The sequence below is a fragment of the Ursus arctos genome, chromosome X, assembly GCF_023065955.2.
Source record: "Ursus arctos isolate Adak ecotype North America chromosome X, UrsArc2.0, whole genome shotgun sequence".
Taxonomy (NCBI): domain Eukaryota; kingdom Metazoa; phylum Chordata; class Mammalia; order Carnivora; family Ursidae; genus Ursus; species Ursus arctos.
The window spans coordinates 107,370,521-107,392,269 of NC_079873.1; the positions used below are offsets into that span (position 1 = coordinate 107,370,521).

General features: G+C 47.3%; 1 long non-coding RNA gene across 1 annotated transcript in view; it reads left to right on the top strand.

Annotated features, from left to right (window-relative positions):
- The window catches only part of LOC123002294 (uncharacterized), a 60,789-nt gene extending 59,646 nt beyond the window's left edge, over nucleotides 1-1,143 (top strand). The window contains exon 4 of the long non-coding RNA XR_006412056.3: nucleotides 809-1,143. This is a non-coding gene — a long non-coding RNA (uncharacterized LOC123002294). The remainder of the gene's footprint in view (nucleotides 1-808) is intronic.
- Nucleotides 1,144-21,749: the final 20,606 nt, after the last annotated feature.

The following is a 21,749-nucleotide window of genomic DNA, read 5'->3' on the forward strand; positions in this document are numbered from 1 at the left end:
GCTGTCGGAATGAGAAGCTAGGCGTGTAAGATTAGTAGAGATACCGACGACCTGGTTTTGGCCGGGGGCAGCCCGGAGCCTAGGGTAGTCAGTGGGGGTGTGAGTTGCCAACTTGCTGCCTTCGTGGCCCTCAAAGTAGTGTCCAGCTGGTCTGGGAAAGCCCTCCTAATCCTTTGTGGAGGGACTAAGCTCTAGCAGGTAAGGAAGGCGTCCCTTCTTTGGGGGTCTGGCCATTTAAGGCCAACCAAAAAATGCCTGCACTGGCCCTGGGAGGGAGAGCTTGGCTTTCGGGTCTTGCTACTACTGGCTCCTCATGCCACGGTCGTGGTGAGGAGGTATAGTGGTTTGAGGGTTCAGCCGACGCAGCAGAGATCGCTGTTCTGAGCCATGGGAGTGCGTGCTCAGACACCTCCCTTCAGCCATTTATAGAGGCCTACTCAGTGCGGAGCAGCATGGCTAATGGGCAGATGGAGGGGCAGGGCTGGCAACGTGCAGGGCCATACAGGGCTAGAGCCCCATGAGTCCCCGGGATCTACTTGTTGACTGACTGAATCACGTCCAAGTGTAGTGATTCCTGAGGACACTCACTTTTCCCCTTCCAGGAAATCTAAGCTAGGAAAATACTTCTGGAAGGCCATTGAGCCTTCCCTTTTTTGAAGCACCATCTTACAAGGGCAATAACAACAGCAAGACTATATTAAGGATGTACTGAGTTCCAGATATTGTGCTAAGAGCTTTATGTGTATTATCCCACGAATTCATTCTCATAACTCTGTGAACCCACTGCTGTTATTCTCATATTTTACAGAGGAGGACGTTGAAATTCAGAGGACGATGACTGACAGAGGAAAATGACTTGTGATCTCACATCATTGGTAAGGGGAAGGGCTAGCATTTGAATCCAGGGCTTCGGACTCCAGAAACCATACTCTCAGACACTGTACATTACTGTCTTCCCCAACGGGACTGAGCCCTTGCGGAGAGCAGGAGCTGTGGCCAAAGTTCCCTCCAGACTCCACTTCGATGCGTACATGGTGACTGGCAGACTGGCCCTATGGAAGGTATCATGGAGCCTGCCTCTGCTGCGTAGTGAAGAAACCTACCCCACCCCCATTCCCCCCAAAGACCCCTTGACTGGACACTGGTAGGGATCAAGGTTTGCTGGAGCCAAGCCCGGGGGGGGGGGGGGTTCCCAGTCTTTACTTCATGAGGCCATTCTTTGCCTTTCAAGGGCTTTTCTTGCTTAACATGCAGCACCGATCATAGACTCCTCTTTTCAATTTAAATGGGAAGACAATAGCTTCCATGTTTGAGGCCTTTTACAAGACTCTGATGATCTTTATCTCGTGCAGAATAAATACCGTTATGGTCATTGAACACATCGATCATTATGCTGTGGCTATGTCTTCCCAATTAAGCATTTGGCATGCTTGTTGCTAATAATGCGCTAATATGGGGGAAAAGGCTTTTAGGAACAAAAGGGGCAAAGTGGGTTCATTCATGGATTCCAGGTGCATGTGGCTGCCGTCTCACGTTAGGCTTCGAAATCAAGGTAGCATTGGTGTGAGCAGAGATCCATTAGGAATCAGGAGACATCACTTCAAAATGGTGGTTTTGTATTTGATCAGGATTCTAACACAAGTACCATAATTTATATGGAGGCTCTTTAAACATTGTGGTAAGAAACCTGTAACATAAAATTGACCATCTTAACCACTTCAAAGTATACAGTTCAGCACTGTTCAGTATATTCACATCCTTTGCAGCCAGTCTCCAGAACTCGTCCATCTTGCAAAGCTGAAACTCTTTGCCGTCACGCGTTAACTCCCGACTTCCCCTCCCACCGCCCCTGGCAACACCACCCCTTTCTGTCTCCAGGAATCTGAGGGCTCTGGGTGCCTCTTCTAAGTGCAAGCATACACTATTGTCCTTTCGTGACTGGCTTCTTTCACTGAGCATCATGTCCTCGAGATCCATGCGGGTCGTACCATGTGACAGAATGGCCCTTTTTAAGGCTGAATAACGTCACTCGGTACATACAGACGGCATTTTGCTTATCCGTTCATCTGCTGGTGCACACTGGGGTCGCTTCTACGTCTGCGTGTTATAAAGCTGCAATGAATGCAGATGTGCAAATACCTCTTTGAGATCTTGATTCCGTTCTTTTGGAAATACAACCGGAAGCGTAATCTCTGGATCACAGGGTGAATCTGTGTTAGTGTTTTGAGTAACGGCCATACTGTTTTCCATGGCGGCTGCGCCATCTTCCATTCCCGCCAGCAGAGATTCCTGTTTCTCCACATCCTCACCAACACCTGTTGTTTTTTTTTTTTTTGCTCTGCAATAATTTCTTGACATATCAAATGTCTTCTTTACGTATCAAATGTGGCCTACTGTGTAGAATTTCACCAAAATGATGAAGAACAATGTACTCTCTGTACCCACAGCAACAGTGCACTCTGGGAGACTCAGTGTGCTTGCTCGGGAAGAAAGCCGTAGCAGTTGCTTGTGTCAAGCTTTAAACCTCCGGATCTCCTCATCTTTGATGCCTTCCGGCCACCCTCCAGGAGGAGGCAGGCACTACCCTCTCAGTGCCCTACAGCGTTATATTGCTGCTCTTGGTCTCCACGTCTGAGGACTGGTCCCACTAGCTCATCTCAGGGTATGCTCAGCCCTGTGTCGTTTCTGGATGTATCACACGGCACAGTGTCACAATGCAATGTGTGGGCTCTGGGGTCCGATTGCCTGGGCTTGAATCCCAGCTTTGTTATAATTGGCTCTGTGACCTCGGGCAAGCTACTTCCCCTCTCTGGATCTCAATTTTCTCATCTGTTAAATGAGTATAGTAGTATCAACCTCATAGCCTTGTTGTGAGCAGGAAATTACTTAGCCGATGTGAAATTGTTCAGACGCATGTCTGGGTAGGATAGGCGCTCATGCACGCTAGCTCTTGGTGTAGCTATAAGGGTTGCCATTACTCTGTTGCATTGCGATCAGGTTCAAGTTGTCTGGGTAGTCCACGGTAGCTGTGCTCTGCCCTGACTCCCCGGGTCTCTCCCTAGAAAGGTGGATTCTTAGACAATTATAACTAGGTAGGCGACCTTGAGGAGGGCAGGAGAGTGTAAAGTGACCTAACTTCTCTTTAAGCTGACGTTTTTGAGTCTACCATCTAGGGAGTGTGCATCCCCGAGCTAGTAACCCCGGGTGTGCTTGCCGAGATCGCTGTGGTAGAGACTGTATGTAGTCCCGGAGCTGGGATGGGGCAGGGCCGAGGCACTCTCTAGGGAATAAAACAAAGCTTACAAGATAGTTATTTAGATTCCTGGACTACTGTGGTTAATTTCCAGTTGTTATTCCTGAGTCCTGTAAAGGCTTATTTACATGCTCCAGCCATGCCTCTTTTATGTTATGAAGTGATGAAGGGGCGGGTCCTATGTCCAGCCTCTAGCCAGAGTGATGGATAACAGGGTGGGCCCACTGCCGCTGCTGCCACTGCCACCCCACCACCCCAACCGCTCCCCCACGGCCCCACCATGCCCACTGTCCACCTCCAGTATGGCCAGCATGTGAGCCGAGTTAGGAATGAGTGAGGAGGCAGGCCATATGATGAATGGGGCTTCAGCTCAGGGTATACGACACAGCTTGGAGAGTCAACCTTCTCACTTGAAGAGCCTCCCTCTAGAAGGATGATTGTCTTAGCTCAGGTTGCTGTAACAAAAATAGCATAGAACTGGATGGGCTTAAACAATAGACACTTATTTCTAGAAACTGGAAGCTAGAAGTCCAAGATCAGGGTGCCAGCATGGCTGGGTGTGGTGAGAGCCCTCTTCTTGGTTTGCGGATGGCTGCCATCTTGTATTTTCACAGGGCAAAGAGAAAGACCATCACTTTAGTGTCTCCGCTTATAAGGGCACTAATCCCATCATGAGAGTTCCACCCTCATCACCTAATTATCTCCCAAAGGCTTCCCATCTAAATGCCATTACATGGAGGACTGAGGCTTGAACATAGGAATGGAGGGGAGGATACAAACATTCAGTCCACAGCAGAGATTGCCAGCCTTGAAGGATATAAACTTTATTTTATATTAAGGAAAGTAGTAATTTCCTTAACGTGGTCAGAGCCGTCAATACAAGTTTATGGATAAAATTTTATTTGGAATTCTTTAATCCTATGGAGGCAGGACTGGCCTGTAAGGCTCTCTGGCTGGTCTGCCCCCTGGTTTTCTAGCCAGAGAAACCAAGGTTCGGAGAAGAGAAGCCTCACTCCCAGGCCCAGAGACCAGCAGAGCTGGGATGAGGACCAGGCTTCTCAGACAGTGCAGGGAGCTTTCTGACCCCTGCGGCTGCCTCGTGTGACAGGACAGAATTTGGCATGGAGCATTTCAAAGTCACTTTACCTACCTTCTCTTGCTTGTCAGGCAACGTTGTCTTTGGACAAAGCCGGGTGAGAAAACACCTCTCAAAATGCCTCAGCGAGCCTGCTGGTGTGGCTGTGTCAGGAAATTCTTGCAATGAGGGTGGGAAAGACATTTTTGTTCACTCTTCTGTGAGTAAGAGAAATGGTGACCATCGCTCAGGTCATGCCAGGAAGATTTAGTATCCCATTCATTTTCAAAAGGCCTTTCATTTTATAAACCTCCTTCATTTCGGGCCTTTTTCCCCCACTGGCCCCCGCCTGCCAGCTCTGTGAGTTGAACAGAATCCACTCTTCGGCCTGACATCCTCAGGGATGAGCAGGCCTGTGGCTTCCCAGACAGGGGCGACCTTGTGTGGGCCGGCAGAGGCAGGGGCTTCTGGGACCCGCAGGCCATCGGCAGTGACAGAGATGAAGGAGGCAGGAGCAGTTTACCCTTCACAAATATGGATAATTACACAGAACGCCAAGCTGTAGAGAGATTAAGAAAGTTCAGCAGGAGTCTTGGGAGCTTTCCCGAACTTTTGAGGATTTATCCAAAATGAACCTTTACCCTTTTTCAGTTCATCCTCAGCTAATAAAAAGAAATCAATTGCAGTTATAATCCTGCCGAGTCCTCCAAGAAGGAAGCCATCAGAGAGGACGAATCTGGAGACGTGTCTGTCCTTGGAAAACTGGGTCTAACTACAGGAAAAAACTCCTTCTCCTTAGACAATAGCTTTCTGGCAAACGGCCTCCCACCTTCCCTGCGTGCAAACAGGCTGCATTGTCAGGTCGGAGAGATTCCTCTCGTTTTAGACACAGTGAGAAAGCCATGCCACCAAGTGCTTCAAACATGGTGTTCACGTCGGGCTGCAGACTCTGGGCCAGCCGCAGAGACAGGGGCCGGGTGAGCCCAGAGACAGGGGCCGGGTGAGCCGCAGAGACAGGGGCCAGGTCAGCCACAGAGACAGGAACCGGGTGAGCCCAGAGACAGGGGCCGGGTGAGCCGCAGAGACAGGAACCAGGTGAGCCGCAGAGACAGGGGCCGGGTCAGCCGCAGAGACAGGGGCCGGGTGAGCCCAGAGACAGGGGCCGGGTGAGCCCAGAGACAGGAGCCAGGTCAGCTGCAGAGACAGGAGCCGGGTGAGCCCAGAGACAGGGGACGGGTGAGCCCAGAGACAGGAGCTGGGTCAGCTCAGGACATGCTTCCCGGGGCCAAGGCTGCAGCAGGATGTGCAGAGCACAGTGCTTTCTGGAAACCACCCGGGGCAGCAAGGTGAGGCAGCCCGTCGCTTTCTGGCTGTGTCACCAACTTTCTAGGGGCCTAATAGCATCATCACTATTAATAATAGCCAAGTAGTGAACCTTAGTTCGGTGCTTATTATGAGCTGGCCCTCTTTCTGAATCCCGTGCTGGTCATTGAAGTATCCCCGGACTCCTATGAGGAAGGTAATATTACGTTGAATCACACAAAATTAGAATATTGGACCGTTTCTGACCTACAAAATGGCAATTTCATATTGTCGATTCCCAGATGGCCCATCTTACAGATGAGAAAACTGAGGCATATAAAAGCTAAATAACTTGGACCCCACACTTATAAGTTACAGAGGCAGTAAGGACAGTCCAGCTCCACAATTCGTGAGAGCCAGTGCAAAATTAGAATGAGGCCCCTCGTTCAAAAGTCAGGGAAAAGTCAGGGAAAGGACTCTGAAAGTTAGAAGAATAGAAAACCTTTTTCCTTTCTTCCGCCATCTGTCTCTGGACCTACCCGGGTGATTTCTAGTTGCTATTTAGTGTCGCCTTCACTCGAGCACGGAGATACTTACGAGGCACGAATAGACCCTTGCAGGTGCCCAGGGGGCCCCAGGAGGCCCACCATCTGCCAGATGGCCGCAGAGGGCCCTGCCCGAGGCTTTGAGGGCAGGGAAGTCAATCCACATGCTCCCCTTTGCCACCACACCACCGCCCCGACCCGCAGCACACAGGAGACCCCCACTGCGGGGAGGACCGGGGTGGATAGGAGGCTCACCTCTGCCTAGTGGCCGAAGGTGAGGTGATGCTGCCAGCCTGGGGCAGGGACGGCCACTGCCGTCCCGGGGCAGAGGCAGCACGGCTCTGGGCTGGTGAGTACTCGGTGGGCCTTGGCGGGAAGGGCTCTGCTGCAGAACTGGCCCCGAGAGGCACCACTGGCTCTGAGCGGAGGGGAGAGCGGGGCCTTTGTCTCCCTCCCTGGGCTGCCCCAAGCCATCAGGCTGTGTTCTAGGCCCAAGTCCCTCCCCCAACACTCCCTGCCCCCACCTGGCTGCTCCAAGCTCCTCACATTTCCTCAGACTCTGGTTTGATGTACGCTCTTCTCTCCTCTATCATTCCTGTGACAAATAATAGCATTCTAGACCGTGGGTTTCCAAGCCTCTCTGCGAATGGCTCCCCGAGCCTCCTGTGAGCAGGCCTCTTCTTGGTTGCCCGTTGGAAAGGTGGGTGAGACGGTCCCTCACAAAGCAGACACTGTGGAGGCTAGCTAGTTAATACGGATGGAGCATTTTGAAGGTACAATGTGCCACATTAATTCTACATTCCATTACTACTAATAAATGCTCAACCTTCGTGCATCGAATATCCAGAAAGGGACATTTGATTCATGATGAGTCAAGAGTGATTTAAAATGTTGACCCAAGCTCTAAGCATAGCCAGAGTTTTATGTGCATCATATAATGCAATAATTGCTATGGTAACCGCTCATTTATATTAATTAGAGGAGTAAATAGAGTTCCATAATATATATTCCAGACTAATGCCGAGAGCATAAGTAAGATCTCCCCATTGAAAGGTTTAATTGATGCACTTGCCTGGTAGGAAAATTTGCCTTTTTTTTCTTCATAGGTATATTTAGCCCATTTAAAGCAATTTTCTTTTATTCTCCCTCTCCCTTCTGCCTTGCACTGCCTCTGGGATTCCAAGGCAATTAGCCATTTGTGTGGAGGGAAAGTAGGCCTTCATGTGCAGCAATCCTGAGATTTTTTTCTCTCTGTGAGCACTGGAGACATTTCGTGAGTAAATAATAGGAGCAGATCCTTCCGAAGCCCTGGCCATTATTGGAGCAAATCTTCTAAGCGTGAAGTGTTGAAAGTTTAAGGGGAAGCCGTCAGGTGATTTTAAGCTTGTCATTTGAAAGATGTTGGGGGAGGCCTATTTTCTGCTCCATTCATTTGGTTCTTAAATTTGTCAGCAGAAAAACGAGAAGGCCTGATAACAATAGAATATCGGGTGGAGGGATCTCTCAAGAGGATCTCTGGACGCCTGCAGTAACAAACAGCTCCCACGTCCGGGTGGTGCGACTAATACGAGTCTGGGGGTTTGCACCTGCTACGCATCCAACAAGGGGCAGCAGAAGGACTGCTCATGGCAGCCCTTCAGAGACTCAGGCCCTCGAAGGTTCCACCTGAGCATGCGATCTCTTCATTACCTCCACAAGAGGAGGGCAACTGAACAAACAGCACCCAGAGGGGACGCGTGTCACTTGCACTCACAGTTGGTGGGCAAATCAAGTCACATAACCGAGCGAAACTTCGAAGAAGGATAGAGAAGTACAATGCCGCCACGTGCCCTAGAAGATGGAAGGCCGGAAACATTGGGTGAGCAGCACTCATGACTCCCACAGGAAGATGTCTGCCATCGGGTACCCGAAACTGATGTGGGGGTGGGGCCGGGACGAGACAAGTTCATACTATCTCCCTGTTACCACGTTCAGCAGCTCTCCCCCCAACAGGCTATGACAAACCCTCAGGACACTGGGAAGACAAAGGTTGTTTTTGTAATTTACTCTTTCATTTTTGAAGAGACATCTTTTTTTTATTATTACAAAAATATGTATTATTCCCATAGGAATTTAAGAAAAAATATAAAAAGAAACAAAAAGAAAAAAAAATCATCGCTAATCACATTTTCCAGAGATAACCTTTGTAAGCATTTGGAACAATATCTTTACTATCCTGCCTTGTCTTGTTTTGCCCTATTTTTCTTTTCCTAAATCTAAACATACGTCGTCTTGACTGGGCACTGCTCAGGTTTTTCCCTCCTCTGGCCTCTCCATAGGCCTCTCTTAGTCAGAAAATGTTGCTGCCTTTCCATTTTCCTCTTGATGGAGCTGGAGGGGAAGCTCATAGTAAAATATATATAAGGAAGCAAACCTCTCTCTGGCTGATATGTACCACCTTTTACGGAACAATTCCAGTGAGATATTGTATCAGTGGCCTCCAGCTCTTTCCTATGACATCCCAAAGGCCCCTTCCAGGAAGGGAATGTGGAAGGGAGAAGCCCTGTCCCGTGGCAGGTGCAAGTCATGTGACCGACCTAACACAGTGATCTCTTCCTCTGCTAAGGTGGGGTGGCAATTGCTGTCTGATGTCACATTTATGATGTTCCTTGGCCACAGTGAAATCACCTCTCCACGACATCTTCTTCAGTTTCCTTTTCCGCCGCGATGGGATAGGCTTTACTGCTTTGTGTCATTTCTTCGATCACTTTTCTTCCTACCACTGAAGAATATTCTTCAGTAGTGGTGTGGTGGTAAGCTCTTATTTTTTGCACAGAAAAACATGTGTTATCTTTTAGTCTTGAATGTTATACCAGTTTATCTTCATACAGAATCCTAGCTATATTGAATAATTTTGTTTACTCCAGAGCTACGGTCTTTTAAAAAAAAATATTTACTTTTCATTGACTTTTGAAGAAACATCTCTTTTATTGTACCAAATTTAGCCTGAAATAAAATTCTACATTGGTGGCTATTTTCCTTCCGCAGTTTGAAGATAGTCTTGCATTATGTTTTTGAATCCATTATTGCTGATGAAAACTCTGCCAATCTAATTTTTGCTGCTTTCTCAGTCACAGCCAGGGGTCTCATGATCTCTACCTACTGCTCTGTGTCCCCTCTTGCAGTCCCCTGGCTTTCAGGGTGGGCTGGGCCTGGTGACTTTCTTCTAATGGATGAAATATAACAAAAGTAATGAGATGTTACTTCCAACACTGGGTTACAGAAAAGATCTGGTTTCCCTCTTGGATGGCTTCTGTTCTTCTCCTGCTTTCTTGCCCTGGTGAAGTCGGCTGCCAGCTTGTGAGCTTCCCCACAGAAAGGCAACCACGGCAAGGCTCTGAGGAGCCCCTCCAGCCAACAGCTAGGAAAGGACTGGGGCCCAGTCCAATAACCAGTGACACACCGAATCTGGTGAACGTCCCATGAGTGAGCGCACAGGCCGATCCTCCCTCGGCTGAGCCTTCAGATGACACCGTGACTGCAGCTCTGTGAGAGATCCTGAGGCAGAGTCGGCCCACTAAGCTGTGCGTACATTCCCGATCCACTGAAACTGTGACATAAGACTTGTTGTTTTAAGCCACTCAGCTTGGGGGTAACTCGTATGCAGCAATAGGTAACTAATATACTGTCTGTATGGTGGTGTAGGTGTTCTTTTTTCCCTCTGTATCAGAAAATGAGATTTATTATGTATATAGGTATGCAAGGGGAGGATTTGGTTTCATTTTTCCTGCTTGGCATTTTAAGCACACTTGAAAAATATTTTTTTTCTTTGAGTCTAGTTGACACACAATGTTAGTTTCGGATGTGCAACATAGTGATTCGACTTCTCTGTGGGTTCTGCTACGCTCAGACAGGTGCAGCTCCCATCTGTCACCATAAAACCCGATTATAATACCAGTGTCTATCTTCCCTATGCTGATTTTAAGCACACTTTAAAAAAACTTATTGACGATTTCACCCCTAAAATGATAACTCCTTAATATCACCAAACATTCAATCATGGGTCAAATTTATTTTCAAATTGTCTATTAATGTTTTATACTTGGTTTGTTCAAATCGAGATCCAAACACATTGTGAACTTCCACTAATACTTTCAATTCAAAATCAGGATTGTAGATTTTATAGTTAATTTCTTCAATATTATGATATTATTTCTTTTCTCTTGGGCAGAGAATCCACTTCCACATATATACATGTGTATATATAGCTGTATATATAGAGAGAGAATTTGATCAATAGATTGATAGATTCAGAACAGCAATACCATTTTTTAAACTACCAATATGAGAACTGAAAATAATTTAAGGGTCGTTTTTGCTCGTTGTGGTTTGTCGTTCTGGGGGTTTGGGTTTGGTTTGGTTGGTCTTATTGTTGCTGTTGTTTGGTTGGCTTTCCCCACCCCACAAGCTACATCCCACTAGGGATGAGCTGTCAAATCCCTGCCGTGTGGAATAATTCCTTTCTGTGCGGTTCTGCCTCCAACTGAATGAACAGTTCCTTTCCTTGGTTTAATTTCATTTTCAGTTTGTAGGAATGGTTTTGGTTTTCATTTTCATTGAATTCTGCATTATAATTATGAGGAATGTTTATATCATTCCAAAGTCTAATATACAATCCCGATATACTCAAAAAGGTATGGCTTTTACCCCTTTACTGTCGTCCCGTGTCCCCCTTTTCCCTATATAAGGCCCTTTAAAAAATATTATGGCTATCCTTTTTTTTTTGGAGGAGGGTGTAGCAGAGACAGACGTGTGTGTGTGCGCGTGTGTGTATTCATATCCTTCCCCTTTGTAGATAAATGAGAACATATGGGGCACCTGGCTGGCTCAGTGGGTGCAGCATGTGACTCGATATCCAAGTCTAGAGCTCAAGCCCCACATTGGGTGTAGAGCTTACTTAGAGATAAAACGAGAGTATACACACTCTTTTTTCCTACCTTGATTTTTTTCACTAGCAGTATACCCTGGAGATTTTAGATGTCTTTTGTCCATTATAAATTTTTACATACAGAAATGTGCACAGATCCTAAGGGTGTGTGGTTTGAAGAATTTTCGCAAAGTGAATGCATCTGTGTGAACACCACATAGATCACAAAGTATGGCATTTCCAGCACCCGGAAGTCCTGGTCTTGCACGCTCCCAGTCCCCCCCACACCGTCCTCCTCAAAGGAGACCACGATTTTAGCTTCTACTACCCTAGACTCATTTGCCCATTTTTCGCAATCTATATCCGTGGAATCGTACGTGATCCACTGACATGTGTCTGTTCGTGATACGTCGTTGCACCTAGAAGCAGACCGTTCTTACTGCTGGATAGTGTTCTGTTATACAAATAGAGCAGAATTTACTGATCTGTACTGTTGATGGACATTTGGGCTTTTTTTTAGTTTGAAGCTTTAAAAATGGTGCTGCGGTGAACATTCTGGTGCATGGCTTTGGGGGCACCATATACACTTTTCTGTTGGATCTACTGAAGAAGAGAATTGTGGGATCATAGAGTATGCATATATCCAGCTTTAGTGGGTGCTGACAGTTTCCCACTATAGCTGCACCAACGTCTACTCCCCCCACCAGTGTCGCAGAGTTCCAGTTGTTTCGCATGCTCACCAACACATGATACTGTTGCGAATCTTTTTTTTTTTTAAACCAGTTGGGCAGGTGTGTGCTAATATCTTACTGTGGTTTTAATTTGAATTTCCCCGATGATGACCGACATGGAGCACCTCTGCTACGCTTGTTGGCCATTCTCTTATGAAATGTCTGCTCGAGTCACTTCCTGTTTTTCTTTTTTTTTCTTTTTTTTTTTTTTTTAAGATTTTATTTATTTATTTGACAGAGATAGAGACAGCCAGCGAGAGAGGGAACACAAGCAGGGGGAGTGGGAGAGGAAGAAGCAGGCCCATAGCGGAGGAGCCTGATGTGGGACTCGATCCCAGAACACCGGGATCACGCCCTGAGCCGAAGGCAGACGCTTAACCGCTGTGCCACCCAGGCGCCCCCACTTCCTGTTTTTCTAAAAATGTCTTTTTCTTCTTGAATTGCTGCAATTCTTTCAGTATTCTGGACACAAGTTCTTTATCATTTATATTTTTCACAGATATATTTTCTATTTTGTTTCTTGCATTTTCCAAGTTCTTAATTGTGTCTTTGGATGAATAGAAGTTCTTAATTTTAATGTAGTCCATTTTGAAACTTTTTCCTTTAGGGTTCATGATTTTTTTTTTCTTTTGTTTAAGACATCTTTGCCTACCCTAAGGTCATACAGATGTTCTCTTACGTTATTCTACTATTTCATTTTTAAAAAGCTCTATTGTTTTTCCTTTAACACTTCAATCAGTAATCCATGTGAAATTGATTCGGTGTACTTTGATATTTTTCTTAGTTCTGAAAAGTTCTCAGCCACTAACTCTTCAAATATTTTCTGCCATTTCTTTACTTCAGTAGCTTTCAAGACATGTATGTTGGCATCTCTAAATCTGTCCTTTATGTCTCAACTTTTTTCTTACACGTTTTTCCATATGCTTTCATATACTTTTTAGTATCTCTGTCTCTCTGTGCTGATTTGTACAAGAGTTCTCCAGTTTACTAATTTGTTCTTTGACTCCCATCTGAGTTTTTATTTCAATCTCTCTCTGTCTCTGTCTCCTTCTCTTTGTCTCTGCCTCTCGTATCTCTCTTTCTCTCTATATGTATATGTATATCTGTGTACTCCATATATGTATATGGAATTTCCAGTATTTCAAACTTCTAATTGTTTTCTTTCTCCATGTATGCTTTTCATAATTTATGGTTCATTTCATTTGTTACTCTTTCCTTTTTCTCTTTGGGGATTATAAACATACTTATGGTTGTGCACTTGCCTTCATCCAGTCTCCCAGGTCCCCAATCCAGCATACAGTTCCCTGTTCCTCCACGATACTGGGGACTCTCACAGATCCGACCATAAGACCATCAGCACCTTGGCCCGAGGTCTAGCCGAGCGGTCTGGTCTGCTTCCTCCCATGTGCCAGGATATTTCAGGCTCCTTTCTCAGTGAGGAGTCCTATTTCAGCCTACCATTTCAAGCAGCAAGGCTTGCCTCTTTTTCCATATTGCGTGGTGTGTTTCTGTGCTGAGTTACCCGTCAGACCCTGAACTCTTAGACACCTCTGGTTGTTTCCCGAAGCAGTACCCTACAGACCTTGCTGGGCACTTCATCCCTGCTTGCTACTTTGTTTCTCTGTACCATTTTAAGTCCAGAGACGTAATTTTTTTTTGGAGTGTGGCTACATTTTTAAACAAATTTTCTCCCCACATTTCATTTCACATTGGTGTGGGTCTGGAGAATGGGAAGGGAAGGGGGAAGGGGGAAAGGGTGATGTGACAGGACAGGGCTCAAAGTATGAATCTATAATGCCATCTTGAGCAGACATCTCCAATCTTTTCTTTGCAAAAAGATGCTTGCATAATTATTTTTTGCATGACAGGGAGGCAGGGTTATCTTTCCTTTTTTTCTAATCTGCTGTATCTTGAACATTTCCACATGCCATTAAATATTATTGTAAAGCAGCATGCTTCTATTCGTGCTGCTCAAGCTAGACTGTGGAGACCTATATGTAGGTCTTCCCTGCTGTACTGTGAAATTGGAGGCTTAGGGTCAGGCCTTGTTTGTCTCTTCCTGTATCCCCAGGGCCTAGCACAGAGCATGCCTCACGGAATATGTATTTAATGAACGAGTGAGTTTATGAATAAGTGACATTTGATTCCTACTATGTGCACGCCATTGAGTTAGGCTTACTGTGTGATTGCTTAGAGGGATGTACAGAGGAGCTGACGATATTCCAGCCCCAAGAGACTCGTGATATACTTAGAAGCTGACAACCCAGTTGATGATAAAGATGTTGCTTTTCACGCTGCCTCTATCTCTCTGCCTCGCTCATGTAACTCCATCACTTAGCTCTTCGTGGGCTCTGATAGCTGGGTAACCACAAAAGAAGTGATCACACTTGCTAGAAACTCCCGGGGTTGGAGTAAAGCCAAGCCATTTCCTATTGAGATGATTTCCTGTATTAAAACAGCTAAGAATGAATTGTCCTTTCTGTTGTTTTCTAAGGCATGATTGCCGTGGCTGGAAATTGCAGAATTAGTACCTGGGGCCCTCTTGACAGCTACTTTCTGACTAAAACTTTACAGTTCTTAAAAGATTCCCAATTTAATTTAGAATTCTTAATGATCTTTATTGTCTTGTTTCCTATTACAAGCCTGCATCCTGCAAATCTGGAAGCTGCTCAGCTTGTATGCTGTCAACCACTGAAAATGTCGATATGTTTCAAATAAGTGCTGTTGCATCTCATAAAAATCTGTTCCTCGTGAAAATCCCCCATTAAATCAATATCATCCATTATTAGTGTTCTATATACTATATTTCATGGAAAACCAGAGACTATGAAGGGCCAAGAAATCATGCCGTCAATGAAAGCTTTACCTAATAAATTCAGGGAACGCAAATCCACCTCAATACCTCTCTCCGTCTATCTCTTTGGCCCCAGAGATCACCACCATTGTCCTAGATGCCTTGTTTCCAAGATGGCCCTTGGGGTTTGGGGGGAATCTTGTGGAGCGCTCAGACTCAGCCGTCACAGCCTAGAGGAGCAGAGTCCGTTTTGCAGAGTACAGCTAGAAATGCCAACATGCTAAAAGGACGGACCCGTTCCTCTTGCTAATCCTTCTTCCCTGAGCTGCGACCTCTAGGCGTTCGGTATCCTCACCTACCGCAGTCCCACTAAATCATGAGCGACGTCAGCCATAATGAGGTCACTGGTGACTGGAATGCCAGCAAACGCATTCGGAGAGCATTAACAGTGTACATGCCCGTTCTAAATGTAAGCCAATGTAAACTTGGGCCGTACAATTTGGATGACGCTAGTTCTCTAACAAATAAACCTGCCGAATGTCAGGAGCTGAACACAGTCAAAGCTGGTTTCTTACTCAGGTCGTGGTGCGCAGTGGACAATGCTGGTTGGCAGCCTTTCCTCCACACGGTGGCCGAGGGGCCCAGTCCTCCCATCTTGTGGTTCTGCTACCACCTAGACCTCAGAGAAGTCTGCTTCCAGCTGAAAGAAGTGGCAATAAAGGGTGGAAAAGTCATATCTGCTCTCTAGCTAGCTTGGTCTAAAAGCAGCACACTTCAGTGTTACTCCATTGGTGAGGACTAGTGTTATAAGCTCACCTGGATTTAAGGAGAGCTTGGACTCTAGTTTCTCACTGTGTTACTGCCCTCAGACATGAACAAACATGTCACCTATCCCAGTATCCAACCCTCAGGAGGCCCCCTAATTTGGAATGCCTTCCAAAATTTTCCAAGACCCTCTCTGGTGCTTGGGACTAGCCAGGGACAGCAATGTCACCCAGGCATAGTGTCCCAGGCCTGGACTTGGTCCAGTGTGGGTCCTGATCACTACAAAACCCTTCTTTGACATTTTCTAAGTCCCTCTCCAGGGATGGTGACTAGCTAGACTGGCCATGCTGATTGAGTAGGGCACCTGAGCCTGGATAGGAACCCACACAGTTCCCAGTCCCCATTTCTCCTCTCTGGATACTCTCCAACGATTTTCCTGTGGTGCCCTCACTCCTGATCGTGGCTTCAACCAGATGCCCCAAGGAGCTCCAGGAGTCATATCTAAGGGTTGTTGCAGTGTGTCGTGTGGCATTTCTTTCATGGCACCGTGCAAGACTGTCTTGCAAGAATATTGCCAATCCACGGATTTGACATGACTCTCATTCATGAGTGACACAGGATGAGTCCAGGGCTCTGGGCTCCTGTCAGTCCACCACCAACCCTTGAGCTTAAGTCGCATGTGTGGGCCTATGTGTGGGGCCTTGCCCATCTGGGTTCTGGCCACAGTCCCCCTCCAATTTACAGCACCCAAGGGTGGAGAGTAGTGGCAGGAATCCTTTAGCTGGTGTGTCCCCCTGTCACTGGCACCCAGGACACCACCCCTTCCGTGGGTCTGTGCCACTTGTCAAGAATCCATATCATATGGAGGCAACTATTGCCTCCTTCCTCCACGGACCCTTCTGATAAAATGTCCTCTTTTGCTTTCAATCACATGGTGATGTCATGTTCATTTCTCACATGAATGGGACCACTCTTCATTTTCACTTTGCCAGTGGGCCCCTCACCCATCCTCCCTTCCAGTGGCACTGTATGGAATGCAAGGGTGAAGTCAACATGGAAAGAGATACCATTTTAGGAATGCAGTGATTACATCCTAGGGAGCTCAAGAGAGGACATGGTGGGAAGACGTGCTGTTCTACATTTATGCTATAAAATGCCAAACAGGACATTGAATATGACCAGAAAACAACTTACCATTCACATGTTCCTGCGTACTTTGGGGAAGGCTTGAATTTGTGGTCATGATCAACAAAGCACAGTAACAATGTCTGACAGTCAGTCGGTAGCCGGTGCCTGCACGTGGCCCAATGGATAATGGCAGCGTCATGAGTAATGGTGTAGCCAGTACGAAGTTTGTGGTGTCAAGGACCTGCGGAGCCAAGAAGCTCTAGAGTGCTCCAACACCAGCAGGTTCTGAAGAGCCATGGCACGTGGGCAACAGCAGCAATGCTTCCTTTTGCTCTCCATGGGGAGATACGGAAGCATCCATGCACAGTTCATTGGACAATAGGGAACATGAAAAGGTAGTTCCTGGACTGAACAGGAAGACGTGGAGCCTGAACCCTACAGGAACCCACACACGCACTGATGGGGCAGTAAACAGACAGGGAAGTCTTTCTTTTCTCCCTATTGTGCTGTTAGGCAACAAGTCCCTGTCTGTCACATGGGCCCATGCATTTTGTCATACAGGCTTTCATTAAATTCTTTATATAGACAGGGCCCCACTACTGGTCACACCGGCGGCTGTGACCTATGCCGGAGCTATGCATGCAGCTCAGAACAGGGGAGAACTTCCCTGTGGGTTGCCATCTCTCCTGCACACCGTTCGTGCTTCTTCTGTGATCTCTGTGAGCTACCTTTTAAATGTGAAATTTGTTTTCCAACGTGGCTCTCCTTTGTAAGGCTCTCCGTGGAGCGGCTCGGTCGTGCTGTTTGCTGAGCCTTGTCCCAGGTCACGGCAACCTGCCTGTTAGGCACAGCCTTGTCTCTCTGGGGGCCTCCTGGAGCCACCTCTGTCAGTCAGACATCATTAGCCGGCATCACTGGTATCTTAAAATGAAAAATGAAATGGCCTTTGCATGAAAAAGAGTGGAATTCTCATCCCTGCCCAAGTTCTCATTTAATGAGTGCTTTTTGGACCACAGCAAACACTCCCTGCAGAGGGCGCTCTGTCGACGTGGCCTCTGCCCACCTCGTGCCAGAAGCCGCACTCGTCCACGTCCACGTCCACATCCACGAGAGGTGTGGTCCACTCTTCCATATGCAGAAACAGGCACGGGGGAGAAGGAGCTAGAGAGCAGGGCGGCCACCTCCGGCTGAACCTTTCACAGAGCCCTGTGTTCAGCGCCACTCAGAGCAATTCATCCATCTGTTCATTTGTCCAGTCAGCAGACAGCACGCGAGACCCTGGGCAGGGCAACGGGGACACAGCGACGAGCAGAACCCTGTCCTGACAAAGTCTGCACACACAACCACTCAGGTCCTACGGTCTGGGGTCGGAGGGGTGGCTAGTCACCCATTTTAAAGGATGTGGCATGAACATGAAATAGAACAGTGGTTCCTGAAGTGTGGTCCGTGGACCATAGGAGTCCCGAGAAAAGTCTCTGTCTTCTTCACTGTGGTGACATCTGCACCGACAGAGGTTCAAGGTGCTGGCCCCCGAGCCTGAATCCAGCCAGCGGCCCACACCGTGCTCGTAGTTTCCCTCGTCTTCACTGCTACACATTTGTAGTTAGCAAAAAAAGAAAAAGTTTCATTTAAGAAATTCTTTGATGAATTAGAAAAACAAACACTAATTTTATTAAAGCTCAGACCTCGCACGTGTATCTTTTTAACATTTGGTGCAACGAAGTGGGAGCTGCGTATGAAGCATTTATTCCTTCCCACGGCACCGTGGTTGACTCCGGGAAGATCAGTTTCGCAATTGAGCTGTGATCTGAACCGGCCGAATTTCTTTTTTCACAGAACTCCATTCTTACTTGAAAGAACGAGGGACAAACTATGGTTATTTAGAGCGGGGCATTTAGTAGAGATTTTCTTGAAAATGAACAAAGTGAGCCCATCAGGGAAAGCAACTGACAGTCATTTCTCTTTTCCGGTGATAAAAGTTGAGCTATCAGGCAAAAATTACAATTTTGGAAAACCTGAATCCACTACCGTGAACTTGCCAGTTCCCCAGTCCTTGAAGACTTTTCCCAGCAGACAGGCGGTAATATTAAGATAACTAATGCCCAGTGTTGCCAAATCATGACTGCTTAAAAGATCCATTCAAAGGGCAAGAAAGACCAGTGGATTTTAATATAGCAGACTAGAAAATGTTCATTGATAGGGTTTTCTATCTTTATGACTAACCTTTTAACAAACTTCCTCTTGTTGAGATTTTCACGTTGTATCGAAGAAGAGCCACAATTCCCTGAAAAGTCTATTAACAGAGCTTTCCCTTTTCCAAATGCATGTCTACGTGCATTTTCTTCGTATGCCTTCAACTGTAACAACATATTGCAACAGATTCAACCTTTCGTTAAGACAATATTAAAAATTTTGCAAATCTGTCAAGCAACGCAACCCCTCTCACTAAATTGTTTTCTTTTGGAAAATACAGTTACTTCTCTTTAACAATATGTTATTGATGTTACCAGGTACTGGCTTTATTTTAAAGTGAATGGACACATTCATATAGCTCAAAATTCTCAGTTTTCATTTCTAACATGGTAGATGAGGCTAGACATAACCCATATAAACACACGCAATCAGTTTTAGGAATATGAGAGGACCCTGAGACCGAAAGGCTTGAGATCTGCTGCTGTAGAGGCTACGGCCACATTAACGGCCCCAGGTCCCCAAGCCCAGGTTTTGTGTGAACCTCTCATCTGTCTTTCCTTGAGGAGGGGAGCCTGTGGCATTCGTTTTCATATCCTGTGTCCAGTGCGGTGCCTGGCCCCCAGCAGGTGTCCGGTGACTACTGAGCTCATGAAAGCACGAATGGATAAGACCCCGGAGCATTTCAGAGAAGATGGGGGCTGGGAAGTCAGGCAGAGCCGTTCGATCCCGTGCGAAGCCAGACCGGGGTGGAACTAAACCATGGGATTGTACCTGAAGACCCCATCCACTTCCTTCCGAAGGAGGGCCCGCTGTCAGGGTTTACCGCCCTGGCTTCTCTCGGTCAGCCAGGCTGAGCCATGGATCCCCTGGGGAAGGATTGTTACAGGACGGGAAACCTCAACTGATGTGTTTTTCTTGGCTCCGTAGCAATGACCCAATTTAAAGGGAGGCGAGCATTGTCCTGGCTGCTGCCGCCCTACCCACGGGGCTCAGGAAGGTCTGCGAAGCAGCCTGTGTGGACACGTGCCTATGAGTGGAACCCACTCGGCAACAGAAAGGGCTTTACGCTCTGCCAGCATGGTTCATTTAATCCTGTCTGGCCGGACTTTGCATGTGTCATGCACACTCTGCTACAGCCATTGTCATGTGCAACAGACCAGATACGTTGGTCACTCTCCTGCACAGACGAGCCAAGGAACCCTGTCGTTCCTTCCATACAGGTGCCCACAGGCCACTACAATAGAAAGATTTGTAATGGTTCTACCAGGCCAGAGCCTGGCACCCCAGACAACGGGAATTTTCTAATTAGAGAGACACGAACGTCCCAGTGGACTTTAAAATATTAACGCGGAGCCGTAAATGTTTTGGTGCGTTTGGAATTCGGGCTGCTGTTTGATGGGGCAGTGGCAGAAGTCTGCCTGACGCCCACAGGAATTTGATCAATTGAGAACTACGCCCCCAGCTTTCTAGGCCAGAGAGCACTGCCAGATCTGCCCCATTCCTGCACATTCTTCCAACTGACTGTTTCCAAATTAGCACAAGTGTGTGCTTTTTAATATCCTCCCCACCATGAATTTCCTGCTTTATAATCTTAATGTCTTCCGTATGAGGGAGACCTTCATTTTTCCACCCCTACTCTTGGACTAACTGGGTCCTAACAAGCTCCCAGAAATCCACTGGGGATCAGCTCTCTGCCTTGCCCTTCTGTGGTCCCCCAACCCCTCTCTGGATGTGTGCCCTTTAGTGGCCATTGACTTTTTTTTTTTTTTTTGCCTGGGGAAAGACCTTGGTTGCTCTCACGTGTCCCTCTGTAGTGACCCGGAATGAGTGAAATGGGCTAGAGATTCAGATGTGTGTCTTCGGGCTGGGTCTCCAACTCTCAGGATATGCGGAGGGGAGGAGGCCCCACATCTTTGAGCTTCCCATGCCTCACACGGGACTTGTGAGGGACATCTGGGGCTCCACATGGCCAGAGACCTCAAGATATCATTTTGTGTTCAAATGGGACATGACAGCCTGTTGGCCTAAGGGACCTTCTGGGGAAGCTTAGCTTTCTCCTTTGAAAGATGGCAGCCATGGTGAGGCTCTGGGAAGGGAAGTGGGAACCAGGCAGAGGCGGAGGTAGGACAGTTCAGGTTAACAGTCACTTCCAGAGCGTCAACTCCAGGCCAGGCCTTTGTACTAATTGCCAGGAAGAAGATGAAGAACACAAAAAGTCTGATTTTGAGTCTGATTTTGAGTCTGATTTTGCCTGGGTCAAGAGAGTGGTGTGGGCAAAGGAAGTCACAAGGCAGTTCTGGAACAACGGAATGTGGTCGGTGTGTACAGCCAGAGAGGAGTGCGTGTGAGTGCGCATCAGAAGGGCACGTGGCGACTGGGGTGGCCAGAGCGAAGACGCACGAGACTCAGCTGCAACAAGGAGTTTCTTGGGTTAGGCATTTCTCCTCCAGGTAGCTTTTCCTGAACCGTGTTTCCCGGAACATGAACATTTCATTCTGAGGAGCGTGTGCCCTTCGGTCACGGTGGAAGGAAGGACCGTCTCTACTCCAGGCCGGCACCGACCCTCCCCACTCACCTTTCACACTTACTACCCGTGTTCGGGATGGGCGAGTGCATTCTGTGCACTGCCCGTTTTCTTCACTGGATGTTGTGTTCTCAGTGATGTATTCTCAACATCTAGACGATTCTCAGCACAAAGGAGCACCCAATGAATAGCCGCCGAGTGAACGATGCTCATGGTTGTTAACCATAAACAGCTTTCCCTTTCCGGAGATTTCTCTGTCCTTAATAGCAGGCGGGGGATGAGAGTGGCTTAGACAGGGTGGAGGCAGAGGCCGTGGGGGGAGGGGGGCCTCTGGCTCATACCCGAGGTGGTGTCGATAGGGCTGCTTGATGGATTGGCTAGGAAGGATTATGGAAAGGAGAAAATCAAGGACAACGTGTGTGTGTGTGTGTGTGTGTGTGTGTGTGTGTGAGAGAGAGAGAGAGAGAGAGAGAGAGAGAGAGAGAGACAGAGAGAGACAGAGAGTTGAGCCCCTGGGTTGACTCACGGAGATC